The sequence below is a fragment of the Falco punctatus genome (assembly GCF_963210335.1).
Source record: "Falco punctatus genome assembly, chromosome: 3".
NCBI lineage: Eukaryota > Metazoa > Chordata > Aves > Falconiformes > Falconidae > Falco > Falco punctatus.
The window spans coordinates 16,096,549-16,109,428 of record NC_137582.1 but is presented as its reverse complement, the minus strand read 5'-3'; positions in this window follow the sequence as shown (position 1 = coordinate 16,109,428).

Sequence of the window (12,880 nt, the reverse complement as noted above, 5' to 3'; positions counted from 1 at the left end):
ATAATCCAAAATTTTAAAATTCAGTTCAGTTTAATGAATGTTAATTTTCTGTTTAGTTGATCCAGTCTGTCATAAAAGTGTAGCAAGGTCCCTTTTACCCAAACTGACTTTTCTGTAACACAGTTATTTCCACAAAAAAATCCTGGCCAATCCTGTATATAAACTAGGGAAAACTCCGGTCTCCGTCAGTAGTGATGGCTCAGGTAGCTCAGCAGTAGTGTGAACAATATTGGCCTCTTTCCAGACTCTGTCTGGTATAAATCTGAGAATTTTGGAAAAAATAAGCCACAACACAAGTTCCAGCCACAGATTAACTTGTCTATTATAAAACTTTTTCTGCTGTGTATGTCACACTAGGAAAACAATAATAATAATAATAGCAACTCTAAAAACTGTTAAAGTTCCATTTTAGTGCTGCCAGCAGCTGGTATAGCAAGTGAGATAGTCAGGGATGGAAACATATCATCAAAATAACGTTAACAGCTTTTGCTGGACTGCTCTTTTCCAGATGCCACAGAGCTAAATGACAGTTGCTAAATATTAGAAAGGGAGAAAAACTGGAGTTGTTTAGTTTTCTAAGCAGTCAGCACACCATTTGCTTTACAGCAGTTTTGGCAGAGTAATTATCTAAACACAGGTAAAAAAACCCATAACCCTACTGTAATCAGAGTTTAGATTATATTAAGTTTATGGCACTAGAAAAATATCTTATTCAGGGTTTTGTTTGGAACATAGAGAAGTTCTGTCAGAACAGATGGGCAGGGATAGTAAAAGCCACATGAGGAGATTATAAAATAACAATGCTACTGACTTTTAGCGGACTTTAAACTCCTGTCTTCTACAGATGCCACCTTTCCTCCATACTGCAAAATTTATCAATCTCCAGTCCATTCTGTACAATGTAGGCAATTCCACAACGTCCAGCAACATTGCTCAAAATGGCAGTCTTTAAAATAAATTTATCAAGTGTGACTGTCCTGTGTAGTTGGCTTTTAGTTGTGCTAAAGTAGCACTTAAAGCTGCATCTGCAATTAGAACTGTCTACACATAATGTGATTACAGTCTCTATAGAAAGGGAAGAGGAATGAGGGGAAAAAAATCAGAAGAAAAAGTGTCACATTCAGACCTCTTCCTGAAGGTACCAAACTAAGAGCTGAAACTAATTCTGTCTTGACTGATAAAGGCGCAAATGTCTGGCAGCTCTGGATAACAGACAGCCACAGTAGCTCATCACTATGTGTAGATGTCAAACAGGTAGTGATGGTATGTTTAGGTTCTTATAGTAGAAAGTCTATATGCAGCCTATATAGCCTGAAGCTCCGTTATGAGTCAGCCTCCTGATTTCAAAAAGAATCTTAAAAGCGTTGAAGTGCTGAACCTGAATGAGTCAAATGAAATCACAGAGGAAACCCTGGCAGAATGAAAGCTGCATCACTTCTGTCCTCATGCAATGCCTTCCTGCATGACCACCTTTCTTCTTTAAAGGTGGTTGTTAATAATTTTAGTCATGAAAATATGTTAACACAACCAAGACGTGTCATAGTCCCTAGGATTTACAACCTAAGGACCAAAAATCATGGTTGGACCAACATGGCATAGCTTATATGTCCAAATGGTCCTGTATGTATTTTTATTGCCAGGACACCAAGTTTTAGGGAAAAAAAAATACACAGCAAAACTTGTAGCCAAAAAATACATATGTAAGATTTTTTCCATAGATTTTTTTCCAAAAAGATTACATTGGCCATCCAACATAAAAGTGCCCACACTTGATGCCATTAATATGTAGCATATCATTTGTATGTATTACAACACATCTTTTGGAAAGATGCCTATAGTCTTCATGTCAAGGGTTCAGGAATCTACCAGAGAGCACCACAGAGTGTCCCAGTGACTGATACCACCCTCAGTTCCACACACGTTTCCACTGTAAGTTTCTTGGTTATAAAACCTAATAATACCAGAGAGCCATTTTGTCTTATCGCCTGAAAAAATTTTTCTAAGACAGGTAGGTCAAGCTCGCTTTTATTGCAAAGACTTTGCCTGCACACCATCTACTCTTTAGACTTTTTAGGGTTGTGGCCATGCCGGACAGGGCTCCTTTCACCTAACATATAGTTACCTAAAAGTAGCATCTTACTCACATCACCGCTATGTTCAGCTCAAGTAACTCACCTCCCTCATAGAGAGCTGGAGCGAATTGCCCTGTTGAGGTACTGTACTAGTCTATACAGTGGCTGCAGAAGGAGCCCAGGGAAATAGATTTTGACTAGATATCAAATGTTTTGACCAAATGCTTTGAGCCCGCCCTTTAAGTGGTAACAGTAATCAGCAGTAGCTAAAATTCTTACCCTGGTAGCTCATCTCCCAGCCCTGCCCAGGGAAGCAGGCGTTATTTCCCAAGGAGATCATGGCTGGACCACATTTCCTAGTAGCTTGTTCTGGCAGGAGCACTTGTACCCAAGCCATAGATAAAAGGCTGAAGCTGACAGAGGAGAAAAAACTGAAAAAGACAGACTGCTCACATAGCATTTGTGAGGCAGCAAAGTTAATTGCTATGTAATTACCACCCAAGTAAATTGTTTAATGTGGTAAAATGTGACCAGGGTTGTTACTTCTGTTGCAAGCAGTGGCTCATGATGCCATCTGCAACCCATCAACAGATCACATAGTGAATTTGCTGCAGATGTAAAGTAAACCCTCGACATCTCCAAGCATGTTGTTAAAAACCCCCATCAAGTGACTACTAACATTTCTGTTGTTTCAGATGTCACTGTGGCTATTTACACAGGGCTCGATGGTGCCGCACTTGTTCGTGTTGATGAGGGAAGAATATGGTTAGTTAAGAGAAGAGCAGGTTGGCAATGGCTTCTGAGGTTAGAAACAAAAATAAAAGGGGCATAAAAGACACATCAGTGTTCAGCCATAATTGGAAATCCAGCTACGCCGTGTGGAGAGGGGAGTGATGAGGGGGAAAGGAATGTGGTCTGTCATGAAAGCAGATTTCTGGCAATTTACTGTGGGATCGTGAGCAGTTCCTATAAACAGCAGGCAACTGCTGGATCAGCTACTGACTCCTTCTGGGTGCAACGCGCTCCGTGCTCAAAGCCAGTGGGTGAGTGCGCCAGGTCAGAGTCATAACCACACCAGGCGCCGATGCTCAAATCTGTAAAGCCAAGCTAATACACTGAAAATGGAGTGAAATCCGTGTGCACAGAGATGCGATGCAAACTGCTCATGGACCTGATGCATCTTTTGCAGAGCATTGTAAGGGGAGGCACGGCTCCCTGGGAACCGTAGGGTTTGGGCACAGTCTGCTGCTGCCGGTGTTGCAGGGACTGCCACTATACATAGGGAGAACCTTTATGTCTTATTTTAACAGTATTATTTAATTACCCGCAATCTCCAGTTCAAAAGGTCATTGCAAAAAAATAAAACAGTGACTCTTTCAATCTGTGCTTTAAAACACTGATGTGTTTCCTGTTGCTGCACCTCTGGTCCCCACACCACACATCACTTGTCCCACATTAAGTGCTTGGATTTTTTTCTCATGTTTTTATGTTTTCCTATATTTATAATTTTTTGTTTTGTTTTGTTTTAAAGGAGAACATTTCAGAAGCAGCTAAAGGATCCAGGAACCACCAAGTCGCTTTAGATTTGAGCTCCTTGGCGCCTGAGGTGCCTTTGAAAATGTCTCCCATGGTTCACAGTAACACAGACACTCAGCAAATCTCATTCAAAGCAGAAAATTGAGCCCTATAAAAAGCTTTTCTTCCTGCTGAAGGGTATCTAGGATTATCAGCACACATTACTTCATGAGAGAGAAATGCTTCCCAGCTCCACTGATTGTCACACTTTGAGTCATCTCTCATGTCTAGTGGCTATAGCCTGCTTTTGGTCCTTTGGTTACTTTGCACAGAGTTGTAGGGAGCGTGAAGAAAAAAGAAAACAACCTGCAAAGCAGTTTTATTTTGTTTTGTTTTAAACTCAGGTAATAGTACCTCCCTAATGCCATTTTTATGTATCCGATGTGGCTGCTAAGCTCCTTAAAGAATCTGTATTTGTGAAAAATTTGGAAGTTTCTCAAGTACATGTGTTTGATTCCTATACTTCCAATACATCTGAGCAGGTATAAGCTTATATACCATCACATGACCAAAACAGACTTTGTGAGAGCAACATGTACATATACTTCTAGGAAATGACTCCCAGGAGCCTTTTGGTCTTATAAAAAATGAGACTAATTTTAACTTAACCGGACCTAAATTCTTCCTTCAGGTGAATGCACACACTGAGATGAAGAGAAAAACTTTTTTTTTTTTCATCTTGTGGAAGAAGAGCAGCTCCTGGATTGTCAAGCTGTTTGCTTGCTTTCATGGAACAGTTGGTTTGGAGAAAGAACTCATGTGCATAAAGCTGTGCCATTTTGCACCATGAGATAATTTGTCTTAGCAAGAGAGAAAGAGAGAGCAAGAGAAAGAGTGATCCACAGCTATCTCCAGCCCAGGGGAATTCAACAATTTGAACTGGAGCAGAAATCTTACAATGGAGTAAATTGCCATAGTTCAGCTGATTACAGTAGCTCAGGACTTGTTATGACAGGTTTGAAGGATATCAGCAGACTGGACAATCTCTAAACTGTGGAGCAATGCTATACACTTAAAACACCAGCCCTGGGTCCTCAGGTTTGTACCTTTAATTTTCAGGCACAGAGTGACAACAGTTAGCATATGCTAAGAACAACTATGGTGTGTACTTTCTTGCATTTTTTTCCCTAATATTTCTAATTGGAGAGATATTTTTATTGGAAAAGTGATCTGCAATGTACAGTAACGCACAGCGATTTTTGCTGGTGTTATTGTGGGGACAAAGCTGTGTCACGATAATGTTTACTATCACAAAATATACTGTAGTAAAAATGGAGCCATTACTACTTCATGTTCTGTTCCATTACAGAGTATGTCAGGAACTAGGTCTTTAGCAGTTTATGCACCACATAAGGACTGACACTGGTTACACTGGAATCATGACAGATCCACTGCAAAAGCCCAAAACATTTGCTTAACTTTATGGTTGGTTTTATCTGTAGCAGGAAATGGCATTTTGTCATCGGTTTTATAATGCCAACTAACCAACCAAATTATTTTTTTTTTTTATGATCCTCTTCTAATACGTCAAAAAAGATGCTGCAGCAATCCAGAACACAAAACACCTTCCTTGGCCTTGTATTGCTGTTCTTGTCCTTTGACAGTTTAACACTGCAGCAAATACAGTGACTGCACTGTGAGCTGGGATTTAAATCGGCAGAGGTCTGGCACGTGAGACATCACAGAGGTGGCAAAGGTGTATCACAGACTGGCAATGGTAAAGGTCTGAGGTGTTAGTGAAGATGGGCCATTCCCATCTGAGCAGAGTCTTTCCTGGATTTCTTACAACAGTCGTAGGAAATCAGCTTGAAAAAAAAAAAATATTATCCCTAAGATGTAATCCAGTTCTTAATGAGCATCATTTGCCAATTATGTATTTTGATGGAAGCTGTTTTAATAAAATTACTTTTTTCAGTGGAAAAAATATGTCGGACAGCTAATCTTTTTTAAGTTTAAGGTCACACAAGAGAAGACACCCACAGTGAGGAGGTGGGCAGATGGCTATTTCCCAGCAGAAAATTGTATTCAACTTCAATGTCAAAATAAAGAATGTTTAGTTATTTTTAAATCAAACTATTCTGCAGCATTTTATTCCATCAGTGATAGTCCTTTTATACTGAGTGAAGACCAAAATGAAATACAGATACTCTACAATTCCATGCAGGTTGTAAATTCTATTTTCTGACTGGGTCCAAATACAATAGAAATAAACAAATTGAAGTGTGAGTTGTTTTTTTGTTGGGCACAGGGATCCTTTTGGAAATATATTAGGTTTGCCTAGAGTGTAAATCAATAAATGGTGTAAATAAATCTTGCAATAATTATTTTGAGGAAAACCAGAGGACCAAAAGAATAAATAAAGACAGATATGTTTATGGCATCCTCGTTTTCTTTTTAAGAAACAATGAAAAACAAAGCCTTCACAGCTCAAGGCCAGTTTTGCATTCTAGTTCCTCCCAGACATTTTTTTTAGCAATTTTTAAAGTTCACAAATCAAGGCAAGGGCATGTTCTCTTGTTCTCAGTGGGCAAAGCATATAGTTTTACCACAAGGGGAAAAGGGCAGTGAAGTTGATCTGCAAATCTCTTACTTGAGCCTTAGTAATTTTAGACAGGTGCCCTTTGCTTAGCAATACTTTTTTCTTGAAAGAATGTATCTTGGCACAAAGGGGAAAAAAAAAGAAGTATTTGTAGACATGTGGCCTTTAGAAAGCCAATGGCTTACAAATTAATTTTACTGGAGGCTGTAGCAATTACGAGGCTTGATACTACCATCTGGATATTCACCTGAATCTCACCGCAGAGTCCATTTTCTTTCCAGGTTTCTGATGCAATTTGTTGAGAAAATGCTGTAGATCTTGACATGTCTTAAAAACAAAGTATTGTGGTCATCTCACTGTTAAAGAGAATCAAACTCCAGGTCTGTGTGCTGATATTCAATGCCTCTCAGAGTTAGGTGCTCCGTACATGGAAGCTCACCTTTTGCTCTGCAGCTGCCACTTCTTTCTTTTGTCTGTTGTCTCTGCTGAAAGCAAGAATGCTGCCAGCTAGGAATGAGCACTTGTGCTCGTCAAGGAGTTTGAAATGCCTTTAATTAAACTTTTTTGTATAGATTGAGGAAAGAAAGGATGCTGTCCAAATGACAGCACCTGTCTGGGAAGCAAAACCTTTTTTACGGAGAGGTGCTGGTTTCAGGGAAAGATCTATTGGCAAAGATCAGGGCAAGGGACGTATTTCTGCTCAAAGAGTGGGAGACTGAAAGTAGTTGGAGAACAAGTCAGTAACCTAGAAAAAGCCCATTCGGATCTGTCATCTGCCCAGTAATCGCAAGAGCACTGAACTCCTGTATCCAGAATGCCTTCATTGACAGGACGTGGGCACCGTAACTATTGCCCATTTCGCACACAAGACACCAAGGGATTGAAAATAATTTTTCTGCATAAAGCAGGGCTTTTTTTTCAAAACTACGAAGCATTCTGTGTGGTGCAAAGAACCATTTCCAGCCCAATTCCAATGCTAGCACAAATAAATGAAATCAAAGAAAATAATAAAGTTAATTAAGGTAAGACAAGACAAGGCAATCCTTTTCTGGGAAGCAGAGAAATCCAGTGAGCAATAATACAAAGGAAAAGATCCCAGTGTCATCAGCAAACTTAAGGTCTAGCTTATACCATCAATAAAATAGTGTCTCCCAAGTCTGAAGGTCCCTCATTCTATAATCTTAGGTTTGGATCCAAGACCCATGCACAGAAATGTATCTCACACCAGATAACCTTTTTATCTTCAGCAGGGGGGGATGACTGCAAAGGCCATCAAGCTCATGGCAGAGCAGTCACCAATGCCATGGCACCTTTTGAGACAACAACCTGATGCCCACCCAGCTACGACCCTTCCAAGCTTGCCTGGGTTTCATGAGACTCAGTCTCGTGTGGTATTCTGGGAACCTCACCCACATCGTTTATGACACTACCTACATGAAACATTTAAAAGGTAATGGCACATGTTTTGAGAGGTAAAACCACTTTGCAGTGTTTTTCCCAGCTGTGTCACTGAACTTTCTGTGCTTCTGGAACGTTTGGGTTCTTGTTACTTCTGTGCTGCTTTGGCTTCTTAAGCTATCTGCTTTTGAAGTGCCTTTTTTTTTTTTTTTTCCTAGTAAATAAATCCAAAATTTAAATAATGATTAAACAATAATTCACTAAAGAAGATAGTTGTGGCATGTTGACTCAAATGTGAGTTTATTTTCTATAATAAAATATGCCAATATTTATCCTTATTTAAAGCACAATTTTCTCCTGTAATAGAGTCAATATTAAGGGAACTATCTATCTTAGAAATATATAAGGTGCCATTTTTCATTGTCTGGAGATTGCAAAGCTGAGAAATATTGTAACTGCTGCTATATGAGCATAGCTCTTGAGCCAGCTTTGACAGGGAGACATGAGATTTTTCCATTAATCATTCTTTTACTGCTACTCAGTTTCAGTCATTAACTTGTAATGCCCAGAAGGCTTATAGCACAGAGAATTTGACTGCTGCCAGTGTAAAATCACCAATAAGAGGCGAGATTTTTTAAAATATCTGTAGCAATTTGCAGAGGTTTTTAACAGCAGAACCCAGAAGGTAAATAACTCTTCAAGGTTTTGAAACTTGTGAAACTAGTTATAAATTCTCAGTATGAATATTGATAACATTATTACAATACAGTTGTATTGCACAAATTGCAGTACAAAGATGCTTACACTCAAAGCCTGACTGCTTTTCCATTGAAATCATACCAGCTGTGGCCTTGAATCAAACCCCTACATCTATGCAGCTTGAAATTATGAGATATTAAAAATGCAGCTCTCAGTGTCGATCTTTGCTCTGTTCTAAATGTTGGGTTAATTTTGCCCCACAGATTGAAACCTTAAATTTACAGCTTGGCCTTCCAGGGAAGGAAAAGTATATAGCCCTGCAAATGTCACTGCTTCATACTTCTCAGCACACCAGGGCAGACACATAATTTTAAACAACGCTGTTCCGGAATGCTTAGCTGGCCATTTTTCAAAGGTAAAGAACATCCTTGAATCCAGGAACTGTATTTTTCCTCATATATTCAATTGCATTGAATTATTTGTGCATAAGCATCAATGAGTCAGTACTAATCTCAATACCTAGGTAACCGTTATCACCTGCATCACAGAAAATCATCAACATCTTTTTTGTTTGCTGCCTGGCTACCATACAGCTAATAATGTCAGTGCCCTGATCTGAAGTGAGATCCAGCTCTAAGGAGCAGTGAGCAATATTTAGGTGGTATAAAATGAAAATTAAACCTGTTGATAACAGCATTATGTTTAAGGACTTTTACAGGAAAGGATAGTGGCTGAAACTGATTCCCGAGCATGGGTTTGGTCCTTATTCTCTATATGTTGTACAAAACAGTTTACGTGGACCACATGCATAAGCCTGAACTTTAGTGAGTGAATTCTGACATATAACTGAAATAAAAGGACAATAACTCCAGATGTCTTAAAATAAATCTCGATTCTCCTGCTCCTGGCTACTGTTTCAAATTGACCAGCTCGTTGGCAGGACCAAAAGTGTATGGTGAATTTGATTTTAAGGTGAATGTTCTCCTTTTTTAACCTGGTTAATTTGTCTGGAGACCTTCCTGCCGATGGCTATCTAGATAGGGATTACATTTCAGCCTGGCTTTAAGTAGAGACCTCAAATTCTGCCAGAGTACAGAGCAAGAAAGCTTTCACAGATAGAGAGGTGACAAGAGGCAGCTTAACTTTTATTACATAAAACATTTCTCTGATTGTTTTGGCAATGTCCATTGTGGTTTCAGGGACACTAGTGAATTCATTTGTGGCAATTATATGCGACCACTGTGGAATTCTAAAGGTGTTCCCTGGCAGGACCAGTGTGACCCTGTGGAAGTGGGTGCAAGTCCCCTAATGAATGGGAGACACCAGCTTTCCCCAGGTTTAAATTTGCCTTTCCTTCAACAGGTACATTACTGTCTACCCTAGCATGCTATATAACTCTCAGCTTCATCATTTAGTGAGGAAGACTTCCCTAGTTGCCACCCAGTCTTCCTAAGAGGATGCAACTATTAGGGCTTATCGCTCACCTTCCTAGGATTCTGGACTCCATGCCCAGCAAAACCGATACTTGAAAACTGCAGAAGAGAGAGCAATTTTTAAAAGGGGATGAATTCATACGCATGTCATGAGAGCTCTCCCAGCTACAAGAAATGTCTCTGCTGCATTGCTGCAAATGCAAAAAGAAAGAAAGAAAAAAAAAAAAGGTAGGTTTGCTTCACCTTCCTTCATTGCAACAGAAAGCTTCTCAGCCCTGTTGACAGCTACACTGGTGTACTTAAGAAGATAACTGTTGAAGACACTTTCACAGCCACACACCTATGTGAGTGTTGCATATTTCAGCCTAACAGCCACATGTGGCACATCTGTGGTACCTGAGGGAACTCTGACACAGTGTTTGCATTCTCCCTTGCACCCAAACTGCATGCACGCAGCTCCTAGCAGGCAGATTTACTGAGGCTTTGTAAAGAAAATCTCCTTTCAGCTCCATCTGGCATGGTATATGGCATGTACCATATGCAGAAAGGGAAGCTGTGATGGCTCTTTGGCACTGCCCTGCGGAGCCAGGCAAGGTGACTCCGTATCCAGCAGTGTGACAGCTCAGCTTCCCCCAGCATCTGAATGCAACATCACAGAGCAGGACAACAGGGCAACACACCCTGGCTGAAGCAACGCTGCCACTCAAATCAGCACAGCCCTCACACTTACGTGTCCTTGCTCTAGTAATCAGGGCGAGAGGGTGCTGGGATCAGGGAGGCTTACAGAGGTTTCATCCCAAACCCCAGATATGGAAGGTGGGCAGTGTATGTAGATCTGTGGCCGTGCAGGTCTCACTGCAGGCACCAATGAGTCCTCTTCCTGCCTATGTGGTTCCCTTGCTCATGCAAATCTATCATCGTCTTCTTTTCCTGCTTCTTCACCAGTGCCACAGGGAAGGAGCCCCCTTAATGAAGTAAACTGGTTTCTGAAGCTCTTAATCTTTTTTTGCCATCCTGCGCACAAGAAAAAGCAATGCCATGATGGTCTTGATGACTTTGATGGGCTTGATGATCTTAAAAGCCTTTTCCAACCTAAATGATTTATGATTCTATGATCATCACGGGTAAATTCTTATTGTAAATATACTACTAGCAGCATGTACAGCTTATAAATAGTGCAAAATCATTACCTGAACACCAAAAAATTACACAAGATCGAAGCATGGTGGGATCCAGCCAGGGCCATGGGAAAAGGAGTGTGACATCCCTGTAAGGATGGTGGCTTGTCACAGGTGGGAGATGGGATAGGGGATGGACGTGCTGCCAAAATAAGAACAGCACTGAATAAGGAACTGACAGCAGTAAGTACTCAGGCCATCACTGCTAACAGGACTCTGTCCCTGCTGATCATACCCTCTCCCTTGGATATAAAATAAAAAAGCACCGCCTTGGGTCCACTTAGACCCTAACTTCAGGTGGAAGAAGTGGCCACTTGCCTGGGAGTATCTCCCAAGCAGGCAGAAAAATTTTTGGGCAATCATCTCACTTGAAAAGCTGCCTTCTAAGATAGAAATTAGTGGGACCAGTTTTGAGGCCACAGCCAGCATAAAGATATAAGTGAGGTGAAGAAAACAAAGGTTTAAGAAAAGTGCTAAAGCATAAACCCTTGAAACCTTTTTTTTTTTTTCCCCCATGCAGTTAGTGATGTTTCACTTTTGTTCTGTTATCAGCAGATTGGTTCATCTGAAATGGAGAGTTGTCAGATCTGTCATAGAAATCAGGGATACGGCTAGAAAAGACATTGTCACAGCTTTGGAAAACTGTCCCAGAGAGCCAGCAACTGAGTAGATAAGCTGAAGAAGCATGAAGAAGTGAAGTTATATAAAGGAATACAGGTTTTAAAGAAAATTAATGATCAATTCTTTCTGTTTTAAAATTAATTGCTAATTCCCAGAAGAACGTGGTATAATGAGCTGGTCAGTGAAACTTCATCTCAGAAAGCAGGTAATTCTAACATTGGGTAAAGAGAGATTTTCCTCTTCCACCACTTTTCAGCTAAAAACACTGTATGAATCTGATAATTCCTTTTTTAACACAAGTGGGTAGAGAAGAGTGAAAGATCTCAGATCAAGCAATGTGACAGCGTGAGACAGCCCTGAGCTGATGCTGCCATTGGAGATAGACCTAGAACCTAGCACTGTTTGGGACAACCTGAGTTCACAAAAAAGAGCTGTTGGCACTTTCCCATTTGAATTGGAAGGAGCAGATCTGTGAGAGGCATCAACCAGTTTCACTTCAGCTGAACAGTTCTGATATTTATTGTTTCTGTTCTCCTCAACTGCATATCACTGGACCCTCTGATAAATGTGGATGAAGATGCATCCCAGGCTTACAAGCGAGCCCCACCACCTGTGCTCAGACTGCCTTGGTCAGAACTGAGGAAGCCACCATGGTACCCGGCTGGATCCGTGCAGAGGCTCAACCCATCGGTTGATGGGTGGTGTTGAGGCAGCAGAGTAGCACAGCTCTGCTTCCAACAGCGGGCTGTGGCTTTTAAATACAGTGTGTTGGATGGTAACCTCCTCCATGGCTACTCTAACTTTTCCTCCCGAAGAGTGTTTAAACATTTGTCCATACAAGCATGGAGAAATCAGTAGCTGCAGAACACGATGCTGCCTGACAAGCTGCAGGCTAACTCAGACTTGTTCAGCCTGAAGGATCTGGTTGTGTCTGTGCCCAGGACAACAGAGAACATCTGAGTGTCCCAGCCAAACATCCAGCAAAACAAAGATCGTAAACGGAGCAGGAGGGGTGGCCTCTGCCTTAAACAGAGCAAATACGGCACTGAGTAGGTGGCATCCTGCCCCAAAATGAGGCAGGGGTTTCTTGATCCCACCTTTTAGATCCCTCACAGAAACAAGACACCCACTCGAACGGGACCTTAAGGTCTCTGTGTGAGGCAGTGTTGCACAGCGTGCTCAGGAAGAGCCCAGGGCTCCCTCCCACAGCTCTGCACTGCGCCAGCATCGTGCTGCTTGCCTGGCCTGTAACCATTAATCCAAGCGAGACCTATGTAAACATCTTTTGGTGTACAGCTTTGAAGATGAGCAAATCTGAGCACATTTGTAAAGTAATTAACTTCCTTACAAATTGCTTAGACTTGC